Genomic DNA, 15,779 nt, shown 5'->3' on the forward strand with positions numbered 1-15,779 from the left:
TTGACTTGGCACCTGAAAATCTGATTAATTGTCAGTGCTGCAAGAAATCAATGCAACCACAAGCACATTGCCCCAACCTCTCATTAAGAATGCTGAGGGGCTTCCGCAAGCTTTCAACCCTGCAGTAACAGCCTCCTTGCAGCTTGGCACTGGGTGCCAGCACCGCAGGAGGCAAAGGCCCTGTGTATTTATCCGATTTGCTTTGTATTATTCCTAAATACAAAGCTTAAACTGCCTTTATTTTCCTCCCTTTTCAGCTTTCAAGTTGAAGTGTGATTTACACCTCAGGTCCAGGCAGGTCTCTGCCAGTCGCAGGCAGCAACACCCCACTGCACACAGGGTGCTGGGTGGCCGCATGTGTGCTCCTACTGCCCAGACTCAAATCTTCTCACAGACCCTATGTATGAATCCAGCCCAGGTATGACACCACGTTTTCCACTTCATTTTAAGCCTTTTCCATCCCTGGCACCACTCCTTCACTTCCAACCAAGAAGATGTAAACCCTGCCAAAGGGATGACAGGAATCAGGGTCATTTAGATGACGCACAGATATAATCCTGATGAAGAGCTCTACAAACCCATGCCAGGATCAAAACTGGAAGAGACGCATGGAGACCCCCAGCTCTCACTGCAGAACTGCTCCAGTCTGGTGCTTCCCCATCCAGCATCCTCCAAGCCTCACCACAGCGGACCCACCACCCTAGGCACAAAGCAGACATCTTCTGGCAAGGAAACACCGCTCATTTTCCCTTGTTCTCCCCCATCCCTTCCATTTTACCTCTTGGACAATCCTGAGCAGTTGTTTTTCTCGGCTGTTTAATCTCTCCCCAGCTCCCAGAGGATGTACGCTCAGTGCCTGCAGAAGCTCATCTAGCTTTCATGTGTCTCAAATTCTACCCCCAGGCAGGTGACGGGTATTGAGGGAACTTGGACAATTAAATGACTGCAGAAAGAAGGGCTGGAGAAGTTTCTACTAAAAAAAATGAAACAAAATAAAAGAGGAAAAAGTAAACCAGAATGAAGCCTTTCCTCCCCACCGCACCCATGGGCAGAGCTTGAGACAACCACCAGCACCTCCTGCTCTGGTGCTCGGAGAGGAAGGCCCCAACCCAGGCACCTTGGGCACAGAATGGCTCCCGGCACAGGAGGGTGCTGCAGCAGGGACCCCATCACTGCAGCAGGGACCCCATCACTGCAGCTGAGCTGGTTCCACTGCAACACAACCCAAGGGAGCTGGGTGTTTATGGGAGGTTCTATATACAAGTGGCTGGCAGAGGTGGCAGCACTCCCCAGCACACGACTTGTGCCAAGCAAACCTGGGCACAGGCTGGCACAGCTCCTGCCCTCCCAGCTAAACACAGCCCTGGCAGAGCACCAACACACTGCAACTACCCCCAGGTTGGCACAGCACCATGTGCCTCTGCTCACCCATCCCTGGTCACTCCTCAGGGACCTGAAGGTGGCCCATGGTGGGTACCTTTCTAGAAGAGGAGAGGTGCAGCCTTTCCAAGAGATGGGGCTCTCCATCTCAGTCACCAGGTGGACGAGCTGAGTGGCAGCAAGGCCATCTCCCACCCCAGAACAGCCTTTCACCCCCACCAGCATCACCCCACTGGGGCCAGCACAAGGGACCCATGTGGAGATGGCTCTGGAGCATGGGCCCCTGATCCATGCCAGAAGCATCCGCATTCATTCAGCTCTCCTCAGCCTCCCTGTGTCAAACCACAGCACCGGTGTAGCCACAGCCGCTGGGGTGGGGGCTCCATCACCAGCACCTCTCAGGATGAAGCAGCACACACACACTGCTCAGCAACAGCATCAGCGACAGCCGCTGGGGCCATCACTGGTGGTACCAAAAGGGGGGATGACAATCTGCCCAGCATGGCCACGGCACCCACCACGTCTGAACGTCTCCGTCTCCCCGGCAACCTGGGTACCAGCAACTTCTGATGCAGCTGAGTGGTCTTGTGCAGCAAAAGCCATGCTGAATCCATAGCAGGATTACAGCAGCTTTCTCTTTTCCCTGCCCTCTTGCCATTTCCATCCAAAATTCATCATTAAAACATAACTTTGTGCTAAGGAACAAGAAGCATCACTCCAGGGTCACAGGGAGCACTCCTGCTCACCCTGCCAGCCACCACTGCCATGTGGTTTACTGGGCAATGGACAGCATCTCAGTGCCAGCCACCTCGAATGGCCTGGACCATTACATGTACATGGGAGCAGGATGAGCATCCTCTAGGTGACACCAGTGACAAGGAAACCCAACCTCACTCTACATCCAGCACCTTTGGCGGCCTTAAAGGCTCCAAAAACTCCTCATCACAACACAAAAGTCCCTCTAGTGCTCTGTCGGCTTTCCCACCACCCTACCAAGTGTCCTGCCTTCTTTGCAGGTAGGGAAGGACACAAGCCAAGACCAGGGCAACACAGAGCTCCATGAAGAACTGGCCCTTTCCAGAGAGCCTGGCAAGCTGCAATGAGGGCAGCAGATCATACCCCACAGAAGCTGATGGCCTTCCATTGAGCAGCTCTCAGAACCTGCTCTTGTAGCTGCTTGAGGATGGGAAGTGGCCCAAACACTGTTTAACCCCTTCAGGAACAGGGAGCAAAATCAAGAAAGGAAACTCAAAAGCCTCTGTCCCAGAATAAAGGGGAGAGCAGCAAGGGCTGTGGGAAGCTGGGCTGGGAGAAGCCCACAGAGGTGCCACCACCAGCACCCATCAGCTGGAAGATGCTGCCCTGGAGCATACCCATGGCAGGGCCGGGAGCTCTCCTGCGCGTGGTCCAGCCTCCACATGCACCCTTGGGAGCAAGTCCTGCAGATCCCACCCCACAGCGCGCCTGCTCCAATGCTGCCCACAGCTCCACGTCCCTTGGGTCCTGCTGTGCCGCAAAAGCTGCTGAAACGCCAGTCCTGGGTGGCAAGTCCTCCTCCACAGGGATGTGAGGACAGACAGCTCTTCCTTTCCCCCCAGCCCCAGTGGGATCACCAGTTTAGCAAGGCAGGAGCCCAGCCCAGCCCTTCACACAACCCAAAAGCAGCGGGGAGGGTGGTATGTCACATGGGAACAGAGCTCCCTGCCACCGGAGCAGCAAAGCTGCATCTTCCAAGGAAAGCCCCATCTCCTGCCACCCAAGCAGAGAGAGCTGCACATCAGAGGAGGGCAAGATCACAGCTCCAGCCTGGCTCCTGGGCAGAGAAGCCTTCAACAGCCAGGCAGAGGGGGTCAGAGATGGGGGGCCCCCCAGCTCACCCCAGCTCTAATGACACACAGGGGAAGCCCAGCTCCTAACACTGAGATGTGATGCACCAGAGGCTCAAAGTCCCAGCCAAAGCAAGCAGGGTGTTTGGGCAGAAGCCAGCCTTTCCCAAGCTGAGTTTGAGGGAGCTTGGCAGCTCTCACCAGCCTTCAGGGCACGCATTGCCACATACCACAAACCTGTTTGCTCAGCCGGGGCCAAAGCAGCTGGGGTGGCACAGAGCAAGCTTCACTGACCAAGGCATCTCTCCCAGTGAGGATGGGCCCCAAATCAAGAGGAAAGTGAACCCCTGCCCCACAGCAGCACTGCCAGCATTGCCAGGGGCTGCGGCACTGCCTGCATGGGGTGAAGGGCAGGGGGGAAAGAACAGCTTCATTTTCCCAGCTACCCTGTAAAGCAGACTGACAGTGTTTGGCAGGCAAAGGATGATCCCTGCAGCATCCTGAGCTAATGCTTGTAATAAGGAGCTAATCCTGCCCAGGGTGCTGGGACTGGCCTCAGGAGCTGCTCTGCGCTCATCTGCGCTTTGCAGCCATTAGAAACTGCCTGAACAGAGTTACGGGACTAAACACCCTCTCTAGGCTGACAAGAAACCTGGAGAGGGGCTTTGGACCAGGGCCTTAGGGCCAGGGCAAGGGGAATGGCTTGAACCTGCCCGAGGGGAGACTGAGCTGAGCTCTTAGGCAGAAGCTCTTCCCTGTGAGGGTGCTGAGGCGCTGGCACAGGGTGCCCAGAGAAGCTGTGGCTGCCCCATCCCTGGCAGTGCTCAAGGCCAGGTTGGACACAGGGGCTTGGAGCAAGCTGCTCCAGTGGAAGGGGTCCCTGCCCGTGGCAGGGGGTGGAGCTGGGTGAGCTTTAAGGTCCCTTCCAACCCAAACCAGGCTGGGATTCTATGATAAACCAGTGCCACATCCAGAGGGGGCTCTGCCGGGAGCCCAGCTCAGGCACAGGCTCAGCCCTGCCTTCTCCCATCTTCTCTTTCCTTACAAAGTAAGGCCCAAGCTCTCTGCCTACAGTCATCATGCTCTGGTCTGCAGCCCCAGAAGAGCCTTTTCATTTAGGGTGTTATATGTTTGTTTAGCCCTCACTGGTTTAGCAGCAGCTAAAAAGTGCTATTTACCCTAAGGCAACCGTCAGGTCTTCTGCACCACTTCCAAGGAGAATGGAGTAGTTCAGCTGGAAGGAACCTACAACAATCACCCAGTCCAACTGACGGACGACCACCTCCTTCGAGCAAGCTCCCAAGCAGATAATCCTTTCCTGCCTATCAAATCCCAGCAGCAAGCCCTTCATGACACCCAGGAGGTGGGATATTACATCGGCTGCGAGGGAGCTGTACAAATAGAGAGGGATGAGCGGCTCATCACCAGCACGATCCCTGTGCTGCCACCAACCCTGCCAGGAGCAGGGGGACACCTCCCTCAGCACAAAGCAGCACAGCCCGGGCTGTTCTGGCAAGGCTTTGCTTGCTCAGACTTGCCATGGAGCTGGGACCCACAGGCGACAGGCACATGGCTGGGCAGGTCTGCCCGGAGCACGCAGCCACGCAGCAGCTCTGCTGTGTAAGTGCTTCCTCAAGCCCATCAGATACAACTGGAAGAGAGAATCGTGAAACCAAAGACACCCAGGCCTGGGCCACTGACCCAGAAATGGGACAAGACACCCTGTCATTCTCCTTGCTTTCCCTGTAGACACACACCCCGGACATAAGTGCTGGCATCCCTCCAGACCCACAAAGAGCCCTTCGGAAGGGGTGATTTTGCTGCACAACTGGTGAGAATCCACTCATACGGACACCTCTAGCCCTGAGGAACGCAACACAGCAGCCCACCACAGCCCCCAGCAAGGACATGGATCCGCTGCCCACCTCTGCACTTTCTGCCTTGTGTGGGCAGGAGCCAAGCCCCTGCAGGCAGCGGAGCAATGCAGATGTAGTGAGCCTCACGGTGCTTGCTGCTGCGTGCTCCTGTCACTGGGAAAGAGCCAGGACAGCGGAGTGCAGCCATGGAGCTCCTTGTCCCCAGTGCTCAGATGACAACCCAGAGCGAGGGTAGCACTGCTGCATTGCTCTCCACCCAGGTCCTTGCAGGTCAGGGAGCGAAAGCAGCAGCAGCAGCTCACATCTGGTTTCACACTGACAGCACCATGCAAACCCACTGTGCCCCAGAGCCAAGCAGCCCACCCAGCCAGAGGAACCGCAGGGGTCTGGGAGAAGGCCTGCACCACAAGCTTTCCACTCTTCCAGGCATCCCAGCCATTTAATTCCACAGCTCAGACCCATCGCTGTCCTCTCCCAACTTCACTCCCAGCTGCTTGGCAGCGCCAGCCTCGCTGGGACGCATCTCAGGCCAGTCCCTGCAAGCCCAGGGATCTACACCCTGGGCTCGGATCCTCACAAACAAAACACAACGCCTGGTTTGCAAACACATCTCCTTCCTCAAACCCTGCACACAAAAGAGAGCACGGAGACTCAGCGCTAAGCGTGACATCCCAAAGCTGCTCCATCAGCGGGCAAAGACTTGCGAAGCCTTTCTGCTGGCAAAGGGGCTGTTGCCCTACTCCTTACTAGGGAACCCCAGCACACAGAGACAGCCAGAAGGAGCCCAAGCCCAGTGGTTCTGAGTGTTGGTGAGTTCCAGGCCAGATTTCCAGCCCCACCAAAGGTTCCTGGCAGACAAACCTCCCTGCAGCACCAGCCCCGTGCTGAGCAGCCCCCTTCTACGCTGCACAACCCACTCAGCCGTACGTGGGATCTGGAAAGGAGAATAAAAGCTTTCAGGGTAAACTCACGCTGCTTCCAGGGGCTGCTCTCAGCGCTCCGCTCAGGCACAGCTCAGAACCTGCAAAGAAGAGAGATCAGATTTGGTTCAAAAGGAATAAAACCCCTTCCCAGAGCTGATGGCGAGTGCACGGAAGGACGCCAGCCAGGCACTTCATCACAAGATGGTGCCTGCACGGCTCCAGCACTGCATTGACTCCATACGAAGCTGCTTGCTGGAGAATGTAAACTCCAGATTACATTGGATACTGCTTTACTCTCAGGAAGACTGATGTGAAAACAGCACCTTCCCAGGCAGGCAGCCTGCCCGCTGCGAGCCAGCTCTGCTCATCTGAGTGATAAAAGCAAATATTTACTACAGGCAGTGCCGCAGAACCAACACACCTCTCAAGGGAAACAGATACCGCCCCGGCTCGCGCCACCCAGCTTCTCCTTTCAGGCCCATCTGTGCCATCCCATTGTCACCCGTGCCCCTGGCTCACCGGTGCGGACCCTGCGGTCATGCCAAGGCCAACATCTGATCAGCGGGACTTTTGCCCGGGTAGAGATGCAGGTCAGTGATGCAGGACCCATGGGAGCCAGCTCCACTCACTCACCCATGGAGGGACCAGCAGCTCTGGCACACCAGGAGTAAACCAGCGGTTTTAATAGGAACAGCCCCAACCCTGAAACAGCGTTTTAAGGGCCCTTTTTTTAGATGACAACTGCATCTAATGGAGGAGGAAAAACTGCTCACCAGGGCAGTTACATGAAGGAGGAAGCACAGCCACACAGCACAGCAAATACACCAAGAGACCTTCTGCTTTCCTAAGGATTCATTTTCAAACGTATCTTCAATAGGCAAGGACCATCCTCCCCTAAGCACAGAAGCAAAGCAGTCAGGATAACCCACCTATGCAAAGCACCCACATCTCCCATGGATTCAGCAAAAACCTGTCACTCTCTGAGCAAACATCAGCTGTGCACAGCATGACACAGCCTGCCCTGAGTGACGCTGACCCACAGCAGCTTCCAAAGAGCTTGCTCCACGCATAAAAGCTGCTCCACTTTCCATTTGGACAGAGTCCCCTAGCAGCAGGGTGACACAGAGTGACCAATACCTGGCTGGGTACCTATGGGGCTCCAGAATTCCCTTCAAGGCAGGAACAGGACACAAGGCTGTCCCCCAGGCAGAAAATCTGATGCAATAAGGCTGGGAGCTTCAGCGCCTCCAAGGAAACAGAATCAACTTTGAACAGGGAGAAATTGCACCCCCAAATGATTTGCATTTGGAAAGAGGAGGGAGTTACAGCCAGCACCACATGCGTGGTCCCATCCCAGCTCTGTATCGCTGTCACACAAGGGGAAGCACAAGCAGGATGTCATCGTGCACTGGCACTGTGTACACACCCCTGCCCACCAGGGACTTTTGTAGCCACTATGCAGACTGGCTTTACTCACTCAACTGCTCACTGCACAGGAAGCAGGGCTGGGATGCAATGTGGGCATCCGTGTGGCACCAGCACTGCCTGCACCCATAGCTCCAGGTCCATCCATCCATAGGCACCTGTGCATCCAGCGCCCAGCACAGGAGTGGAACACGTGCCCCTGTGCATGACTCGCTGCTCTCCAGACCTCAAAATAGCATTTTCCCAATTTTCCAATTACACACGGAGCCTGCACTGCCCATGGAGCAAGGGATGTCACTGGTGTGTGAAGGCTGCTGTCCCGTGCCATTACTCGTGCAGATGCCACTGACCAGAAGCTAATGAGCCAAAGGAGAGGAAGAGCCCCATCAGAAGGACACAGCCAGCTCTCCATCAGTGCAGAAGAAGCGGTATCACACCAGCACCCGGGGCTCACCAGGGCTGCACCATGTTCCTCCAGTGAGGGAGGATGTGGTATTCACTGCCCCAAAGGCAGGGCAGTGACACTCAATGCTCCCCAGCCTGCCTGTGCTAATGCTGCCAAACAAAGCCCTGTGCTCTCCATTACACACCGACCATCCCTCCTTCCCATGTGAAGCGGCATTCATCAGGGCAGCCGGCACCACAACAGGCTCTGAGCTATGGACATTTTGGGATCTGAACTATTGCATCAATTAGTATCACATTAATGAAGTGTTTTAGAACACACTGGGAGCAAGACCCTCCCCCAACCCTGCTCACTTCGGCCTACAAACAAGCAGCTCCCCATAACATTGCCGCTAGCAAAAATCCATGCTAGACTGCATCACGATCTCCTGCCATGCAGCTGTCCCCGGCGCCGGGCCAGTGCATACAGCATCTCGGCCACAGACAGTGCCCTGGGCTTGAAAACATCCCACAGTGACCCACATTGTCACAACATCGTCATCGCAGTCATCCCGCCTGACCCTGGCAGGGCGAGCGTGAGCGCTGGCTGTGGAAGCAGGCGCTGGGACACCGACAGCAGCCAGACAAAGGCTATGGTCCATGCAAAGGGGCTGATCCCAGCCGGCACCGCTGCGGGCTCAAACACTGGCTGGGGTTAGGTAGGAGGGAGCCATGTGCCGAGTCCAGCTCACACAGGTCTAGCACAGTGTGTTGCAGAAATGCTGATGGGTCCAATAAAAGGTGAGGAAGGGGATGAGGATTCATTCTGTCCCCTTCACACGCCCATCGAAGCAGCAACATAAACAGGGCAGGACGGTGCAGCAGCCCCAGGGCAGCTCAGTGGAGCGTGAGGCACAGAGAGGTCCAGCTGTGCATGGTTCCACGCTGCCCTGGGATCACATCAGCTCTGGGCAGCTGAGAAGGAGCAGCCCAGGCAGCGCTCAGCAGGAGATGACCATGGACCACACCACCATGGGCCTTCCAGGCTGCCCTGCCTGCAGCCAGCAACCCTGTGCCGAGGTGGGACTGAGCCCCAAAGCTCTTGCAGCAGCACAGAAGCAACAACAGTGGAAGCTGCCACCAAAATACAGCCTGGGCAGCAGTGTCCAACTGTCCATGGCTGGTACTTCCACTGGTCACTCTAAAGTCAGCTGCATTTCTTACAGACGTACGGCACATGAGACCAAGGTGACCGGTAAAGATCTACTCATGCCGTACCACCAGAAAGCATTCTTTGGGTCCCTGAAGAAGGGCCCCAGTGAATTTGCAGAGGTAATGGCTCGCATCCACAAGGCATGTGTATACCCAGAGCCAAACCAGACCTCAAAGGAGGTTTCTCTTGTTCTGGACAGTTCACTCTGCAGGACCTTCATCAGAACCTGCAGTAAATCTAAAAGGCAACACTGCTGAGAATGCAGACTGGAGGTTTCCCACCCCAAAGTTTGTTTCTTTGTTGAACATTGCACCTTCCCACAGCAAGCAGCAGACCCAGCCGTATGAGCACCCCTCAGGCCTTAACACAGCACTGCTCACCCACTTCGAGACCTCTGCCACCTCCCTCTCATCACCAGCAAAGCAGAGACCCAACGCTGTGTCAGCTGCCGTGCCATCCCACGCTCAGCACGAGCTCCTCCAGATGAATAGTGCACCTCATTAGAACATTCGCCTGCTTCTCTCACACACAGGGGTACTGCTTCCCCAACAGCATCACCAGAGAGAAAAACCTGCAGGAGCCCTCCCAGCACTGCAGCCCTGCACGTGTGGCCACCTGGGTGATGGTCCCATGTGCAGGGGCAGGAGGAGGATGCGAAGGGCTGGTCCGTGCCCCTTCCACCCCACAGCCTGTCAGGGTACGCATCTGCCTGCCCCTGGCCTGCCCAGGTGGCTTTCTGCTGGCTCTCACCCCAGCAAGTCCGATCAGCTGGTTACAAAGGGGAATGTGTCATTTCAAACGCACAATCAGATTTCCCGGCCCTTCTGCCCATAACAAAATGTCTCGTGAAATGGCTCATTCTGTTCTCCCATAGAAACGTGTTTCCCTTCAAAAGCCTGATGCGAGGAGCGGGGGGGGGGGGGGGGGGGAGAGAAGGCAAACCTAAAATTATCTTCTGAAAGATACCATGACAGCAACAGATTCACAGGAAAACGAGGTGAGAAGGGGGCTGTGAATGTGTTAAGATCCTGTTTAATCTCTCCCCAATCCACGGAAGGCAGAAACGATACCTCAACATTTCCTTTGTGCAGCGATGACTCCACCCTGTGTTTTCCTCTCCATCTGATGCTGAGGGAAGGATACCAGCACACATCCCTGCTCTGCTGCCAGGCAGCGAGCAGGGCCCCGGCACTGGGTTAGTAGGAGCAGAGGGAGGAAGGAGCCAGTGGGTGGAACCTGGCAGCAGGGCTGGGCTGTGAATCCTCATTCAGCATTGCCTCAGAGGTAGGATGCGTTTTACACTAGCGCAGGACCTGGTCCTGGTTTCCACCTCATCACCAATACCTTGCAAAAGAGCATCAGTCCTTTGGGCCAAGACGGGGTCAAGGACAGCAAAGCCCAGTGAGATGGCTGCAGGGTCCAGTTATAGCTGGTGTGCAGAGGACTGTTTTCTAGCATGAGGATGGAGCAGATACTAAACTGCCACCACAGTTCATCTCCACAAAGGGGCCAAGTGCCCCAGTAAAACTGCTGACCTGCTGGCAACTGCAGATCTGCAGCCTCAGCCTCATTTGTCTCGTGTTTTGAGCACAATAGGGTCAGCCTAGACTCCTCTCTGTGCTTTTATCACACCAGACCTGGCATGCTGCTTACACAAACCCAGCTGCTCCCAGGCACGGCAGCTCCTACACAGGGCAGACCCAGCCCAGGGCAGTAATATTGCCCTTTGGAGGGCAAATCACAGACCATCAGCAGAAGATGGAAAGAAATTCCTCTTCCAGAGCATTACCATCCAGATTTTAAGGCTGTCTGCTACTCCCACCCTCCCAGACAGCAAACCTGGGAGTGTGCATGAGCATGCCCATGGGCAGGCACATGCTATAGGCAGGGCACTGACTCATTCTCAGCTTCAGTTCAGGTCACCCTCAGCTGTGCACTGGGACAAGCAGATGTGAAGTATCTGTACTGAATCCCACACCTAGGGCTCTGGGATGACTGCCCCTTTCCATGCAGTCCCACAGCTCCCTGTCTAGTGCAAGGAGAGCACAGCTTGGTTCCTGTCCCGGCTGTACTAAAGTGCAACCCAACAGCTCTTGGTACAGATGCCTCCATGTGCCCCCAGCCAGTTCACCTCCTTGGAGCAAGGCAGGGCATAGGGAGAAACCATCATCGAAGACAAGGGACATCCATGGGACCTGGGCCCAACACCCTGCTCTGCACCAGGGGCACACTGTGGGGACAGGATTGCTGCTGCAGAAAGCAGCCACTGCTTCCACAATGGAAGATGTGGTTGTCCAAGTCTCCTCCTCTTCCCTGTAAGGCACACTTAGGTCTTGGACAACCCACAAGCTTCCACCTAAGGGCTGGGAGGACAGGAAAACTGGATGTTCAGCCACAAGGAAACAGTGCATCATGACCCCATCAAAGACAGTCTCCTCCCACCACGCTTCCCATGTCCTGGAATCCAGGCAAGGTGATGTGGCTACAGAAGACAGGTCCACTGGACAAGCCGCCTCAATGGCAGCAGTAATGCTCGACTTTACAGACCCTTATGGCACAGGACAGGTACTGGAAAGGAGCTCCCAAAGGAGACTGTCCTCCACCACCCACAAATACATACAACTCCTTCCAGGCTCAAGTGACAGCACAAGCCAACAGTGAGCCCAACGTCCCCTCCACGCAGACCCTCGCAGGTCTCCCCAGTGCCATCACCCCGGCTGTGACAAATCCAAACCTGCTGACTCAGAGCCACCCGACTGCTCTAATGAGAACAATAAGCCACGCAGCCATCACTGTCACAGCCTCAGCGCAAGCACATTTTTAGATGCTGTATGAGAGCCATGTATCTAGCTGCACAAGTCTTCCCGCACAGGAGCTTCCAGCAACCGGAGACACAGGAACCTCTGCGCTTTGTGTTTCTTCCTTTGCATCTAGGCTTAAAACAGAGCTTCAGGCTCAGCTCAGACCTCCAAGTGACAGGCATCGCATTCAGGTCTACTACAGAGCCAAACACAGCCTTACAGACACCCGGACTGATCTGCCACAAAGCTTGAGCCCATCTCCTCACACACACTTGCTTCCCCCATCAGTATCCCAGCTGAAACTCAGGCACTGCAGTGCTGTGCCCAAGGCGGCAGGGAAATATCCCCAGTCCATAGCCAAGTAAAATTAAGGCAAAGGACGCTCCAGTGATGACTGAGCAGGAAACTCGGAACAAGCCTGGGAAGAGCCAAACCCACCCCCTGCCCTTTAACCAAGAGGCCATTCTCTGTGAGTTCCCAATTTAGAAATCCTTAATTAGCTATGGGAAAGAGTGCTTCTTTTGGAGACAGAATTAATGAGGCCCCTGACTGGTCCGTCTGTCTGTCTGTCTGTCTCCTCCAGTACTGCAGAAGTCATCAGCAGTGCTCAAGCAAAGAGGAACACAGGGAACACGGGGTGATGATGGAGTTCTATATGGGATGAGGGCTCAGTGCTGCTAGCAGAAAGTGTGAAAGGTTATTGTGCAAACCAACAAGAGATCCAGCTCCTCACCAGGACCAAGGTCATCAACCAGAGCCCAACACAGAGCTCAGCTGCCTGGGGGAAGAAAATGGATTTTTAAGATGCTCCCCATTCCTCACTGCAGTGACTCCTCCAGCTGCCCATCCGCATGCCAGAACACACTTACCCTGGGAAGTGGTGGTGGTGTCAACCACGGCAGCAGCTCAGGAATGGGAGCCCAGTGAGCTCTGTGCCTGCACTGGACAGGAGAGGTACCAAAACCTTCGCCCTCCCCATCCCAGGAACAGAGGCTCTTGTCTACACTCACGCTTTCTGACCAGAAACACAACACTGGACTTCAAAACCCTTTTTTTAGAAGCTTCCTCCAACACGAAGCATCTCCCCTGAGAGTTTTGGGAAATGCTGATTTCTCAAAAACTGGTAAAAATAACAATTCTAGACAGTTCTAGCTACAGCATCAACAAGTAACCAAAACAGCAGGGGCAGGTCACCTCACCTGCAGCCAAAGCCAGCCCACCGTCAGCACAAACAGGGTGCTGCATCATGCACTCCGAGCCATCCTGCCCCCAAGGCAGGGCTCTGCTGTGCACCCAGAGCTCTGGTTGAAGGCTGCTGTAGCTAACACAGCCAGCATAGCACAAGGATGGCACAGAGAGGAGAGGGGAATGCTCTGCTCCCATCAGGGTGTGCAGGTGGGGAAGCAACTCACACCCACAGGAACATCATGGTCCTTTGACACCAAGCAGAGCATAAGGAGGGAACGCTCCGGGAGAAAGGGGATGGTTCTGGACCTATAAGCTACAATAGCCAGGGTCTGCCACACCTTCCAGAACATGCCCTGTAGCTCTGCACACAGCAGAGACTGGGGTCCTCACTGTGACCATGGCTCTGAGCTCCTTGGCAAGACCTCAGCACTGAGCACCCTGGGGAAGCCTCCACAGACAGGCTCCATGCCTACCAAACCAGTCTCTAAAAAACATAATTAAAGAGTAATTCCCTTCTTGCAAGCATCGTCACCCAAACCCGGCCTTCTGCAGCTCCGAGCTTGCTTGGCAGCAACAAGAACAGCTCTCCAGCCTGCACAGTCACGGTCAAAGGGATCCGACACATGCAAAGTCCTCCTGTGGGCTGCAAAGGACGAGGAGCTCTGCAAGGCAGCCCCACAGAGCAGGCCTGGGTAGCAAATGTGCTTCCCGCATCTTGAGTTGTTTGGAAGTGAAAAACACTTCGGACCAGTCTAGCATGACAGAGCTGGAGGGAAAGTGGCGGTTAAGTGCAAGGAGACTGATGCAGGGGCTGGTCTCTCCAGGGATGCTGGAGAAGCCACACCTCATCCACGGCAGTGGAGAAGGGCTGATCAGGAGTCACCTCACACCATCTACAGCTGAATCAAACACAGCTTTTTCCATCTCCTGTTCCTGCAACACATTGTGAATACTCAACCACGCATACCCAGACCATTGTTTGTCCACAGAAGGGTCCCCACCATAACATGCTGAAGGCTGGCCTTGCCGGAGGAAAACAATACCACCGTGGAAACAGCGAGAGAAATAGTGTTTTATACAGAAGGCACTGATAGAGAAAAGGGCCACGCAGGTCCTCTAGTACGATCTCCCGGGTAACCAGCCTATGGAGAAAATGCTGAGCTCAAGGATACCTCCAGAGCCCACCTCCTGCCATATGACGATACTCCAAAAATAACCACAGAAATATGCGAGGACCCATTCCAAGTTGTTCCTGGCTCCCTCCACATTCTCCCTCTAATGTAAATCGTCTCCCTGAAATCACAGCCCGGCAGTTAAATGCTATTACAGCAACCCGCAGCTCGGGGCTACGGATCCCTGGGGCTGCCTCATCCCGGCGGAAGGACCCGGCCTGCGCGGCTGCTTCCCCGCACTCCGCTTTGCTCCTTCGCGGGTTGGAAGCGCGGTTGTGTCCCGGCCCCCACACCCCGTGTCCGGCTGGGGCGCCGTCGGGAGCCGCGCCCCGACCCCAGCATCCCGCGGCGGCCGAGGCTGCAGGCACAGAGGGATGGAGGGAAACAGGGAGGCAGGGCGCGGTGAGGGATGCGCCGGGGAGGGGGGGCCCGGCTTGGAGCAGCTTTCCTGCCCGCAGCCCTGCCCGCATCTCTGCCCGCCGCCCCGTCCGCGTCTCCGCTGCGGGCAGCGCACCTGGGGCGGCCGGGACTGCCCGTCCCCGCGCTCCCCGCCCCCGGCGCGCCCGGGCTCTCACCTCTGCTAGGCCCGGCCCGCCCGGCTCCTTCTGCTCTGTTCCGTTCCGTTCCGTTCCGTTCCGCTCCGCTCGGCTCCCGCCGCCGCCTCCCGGGCGCGGCCCCGCGCCGCTGCCCGCCCGCTGCCCGTTCCCTGCCCGCCGAGCGGCGGGAGCGCGGCGCAGCGCGGGGCGGGGCGGGCCGGGGCGCGGCGCTGCGGAGGGGGGAGAGGCCGCCCCGCTCCGCCCCGCTCCGCCCCGCGCTGCGCGGGAGCCGCCCCCGGGCCGCGCAGGGGGTGCGGGGGCTCGGCCCCGCCGCGTCCCGGGCTGCGCGCACAGGGCCCGGAGCGCGGGGCCGGGCGGGGCGCCCGTGAGGCAGCCCCGGGGGTCTCGGCGCGGACGGGGGACCCGGCTGTGCCCCGCGGCTGAGCCCGGGCGAGGAGCCCCTCCGGGACAGGCGGGTGAGAGGGGGGACCCCGCTGCATACTCGTGAATGCACAGCAGGGATGCACTGGGTGCAGGGATGCGCTGGGTGCAGGGATGCACCGGGTGCACAGCAGGGATGCGCTGGGTGCAGGGATGCGCTGGGTGCAGGGATGCGCTGGGTGCACAGCAGGGATGCGCTGAATGCACAGCAGGGATGCACTGGGTGCAGGGATGCACCAGGTGCACAGCAGGGATGCGCTGGGTGCAGGGATGCGCTGGGTGCACAGCAGGGATGCACTGGGTGCAGGGATGCACCGGGTGCACAGCAGGGATGCACTGGGTGCAGGGATGCACTGGGTGCACAGCAGGGATGCGCTGGGTGCAGGGATGCGCTGGGTGCAGGGATGCGCTGAATGCACAGCAGGGATGCGCTGGGTGCAGGGATGCACCGGGTGCACAGCAGGGATGCACTGGGTGCAGGGATGCACCGGGTGCACAGCAGGGATGCACTGGGTGCAGGGATGCACTGGGTGCACAGCAGGGATGCGCTGGGTGCAGGGATGCACTGGGTGCAGGGATGCGCTGAATGCACAGCAGGGATGCACTGGGTGCA

General features: G+C 56.9%; 1 protein-coding gene across 11 annotated transcripts in view; it reads right to left on the reverse strand.

Moving 5' to 3' along the window:
* The window catches only part of EPB41L1 (erythrocyte membrane protein band 4.1 like 1), a 56,447-nt gene extending 41,531 nt beyond the window's left edge, over window positions 1-14,916 (reverse strand). For 9 of the 11 annotated variants that reach the window (XM_065691739.1, XM_065691743.1, XM_065691741.1 and 6 more), the window contains exons 1-2: window positions 14,765-14,916; window positions 6,055-6,104 (exon numbers count right to left, since the gene is read on the reverse strand). The gene's annotated coding sequence lies outside the window, so the exon portion shown is untranslated. The remainder of the gene's footprint in view (window positions 1-6,054; window positions 6,105-14,764) is intronic. The other 2 variants (XM_065691737.1, XM_065691735.1) reach the window with 1 other exon arrangement.
* Between the last annotated feature and the right edge of the window lie 863 nt (window positions 14,917-15,779).

Source organism: Lathamus discolor, chromosome 11, assembly GCF_037157495.1.
Source record: "Lathamus discolor isolate bLatDis1 chromosome 11, bLatDis1.hap1, whole genome shotgun sequence".
Taxonomy (NCBI): Eukaryota; Metazoa; Chordata; class Aves; order Psittaciformes; family Psittacidae; genus Lathamus; species Lathamus discolor.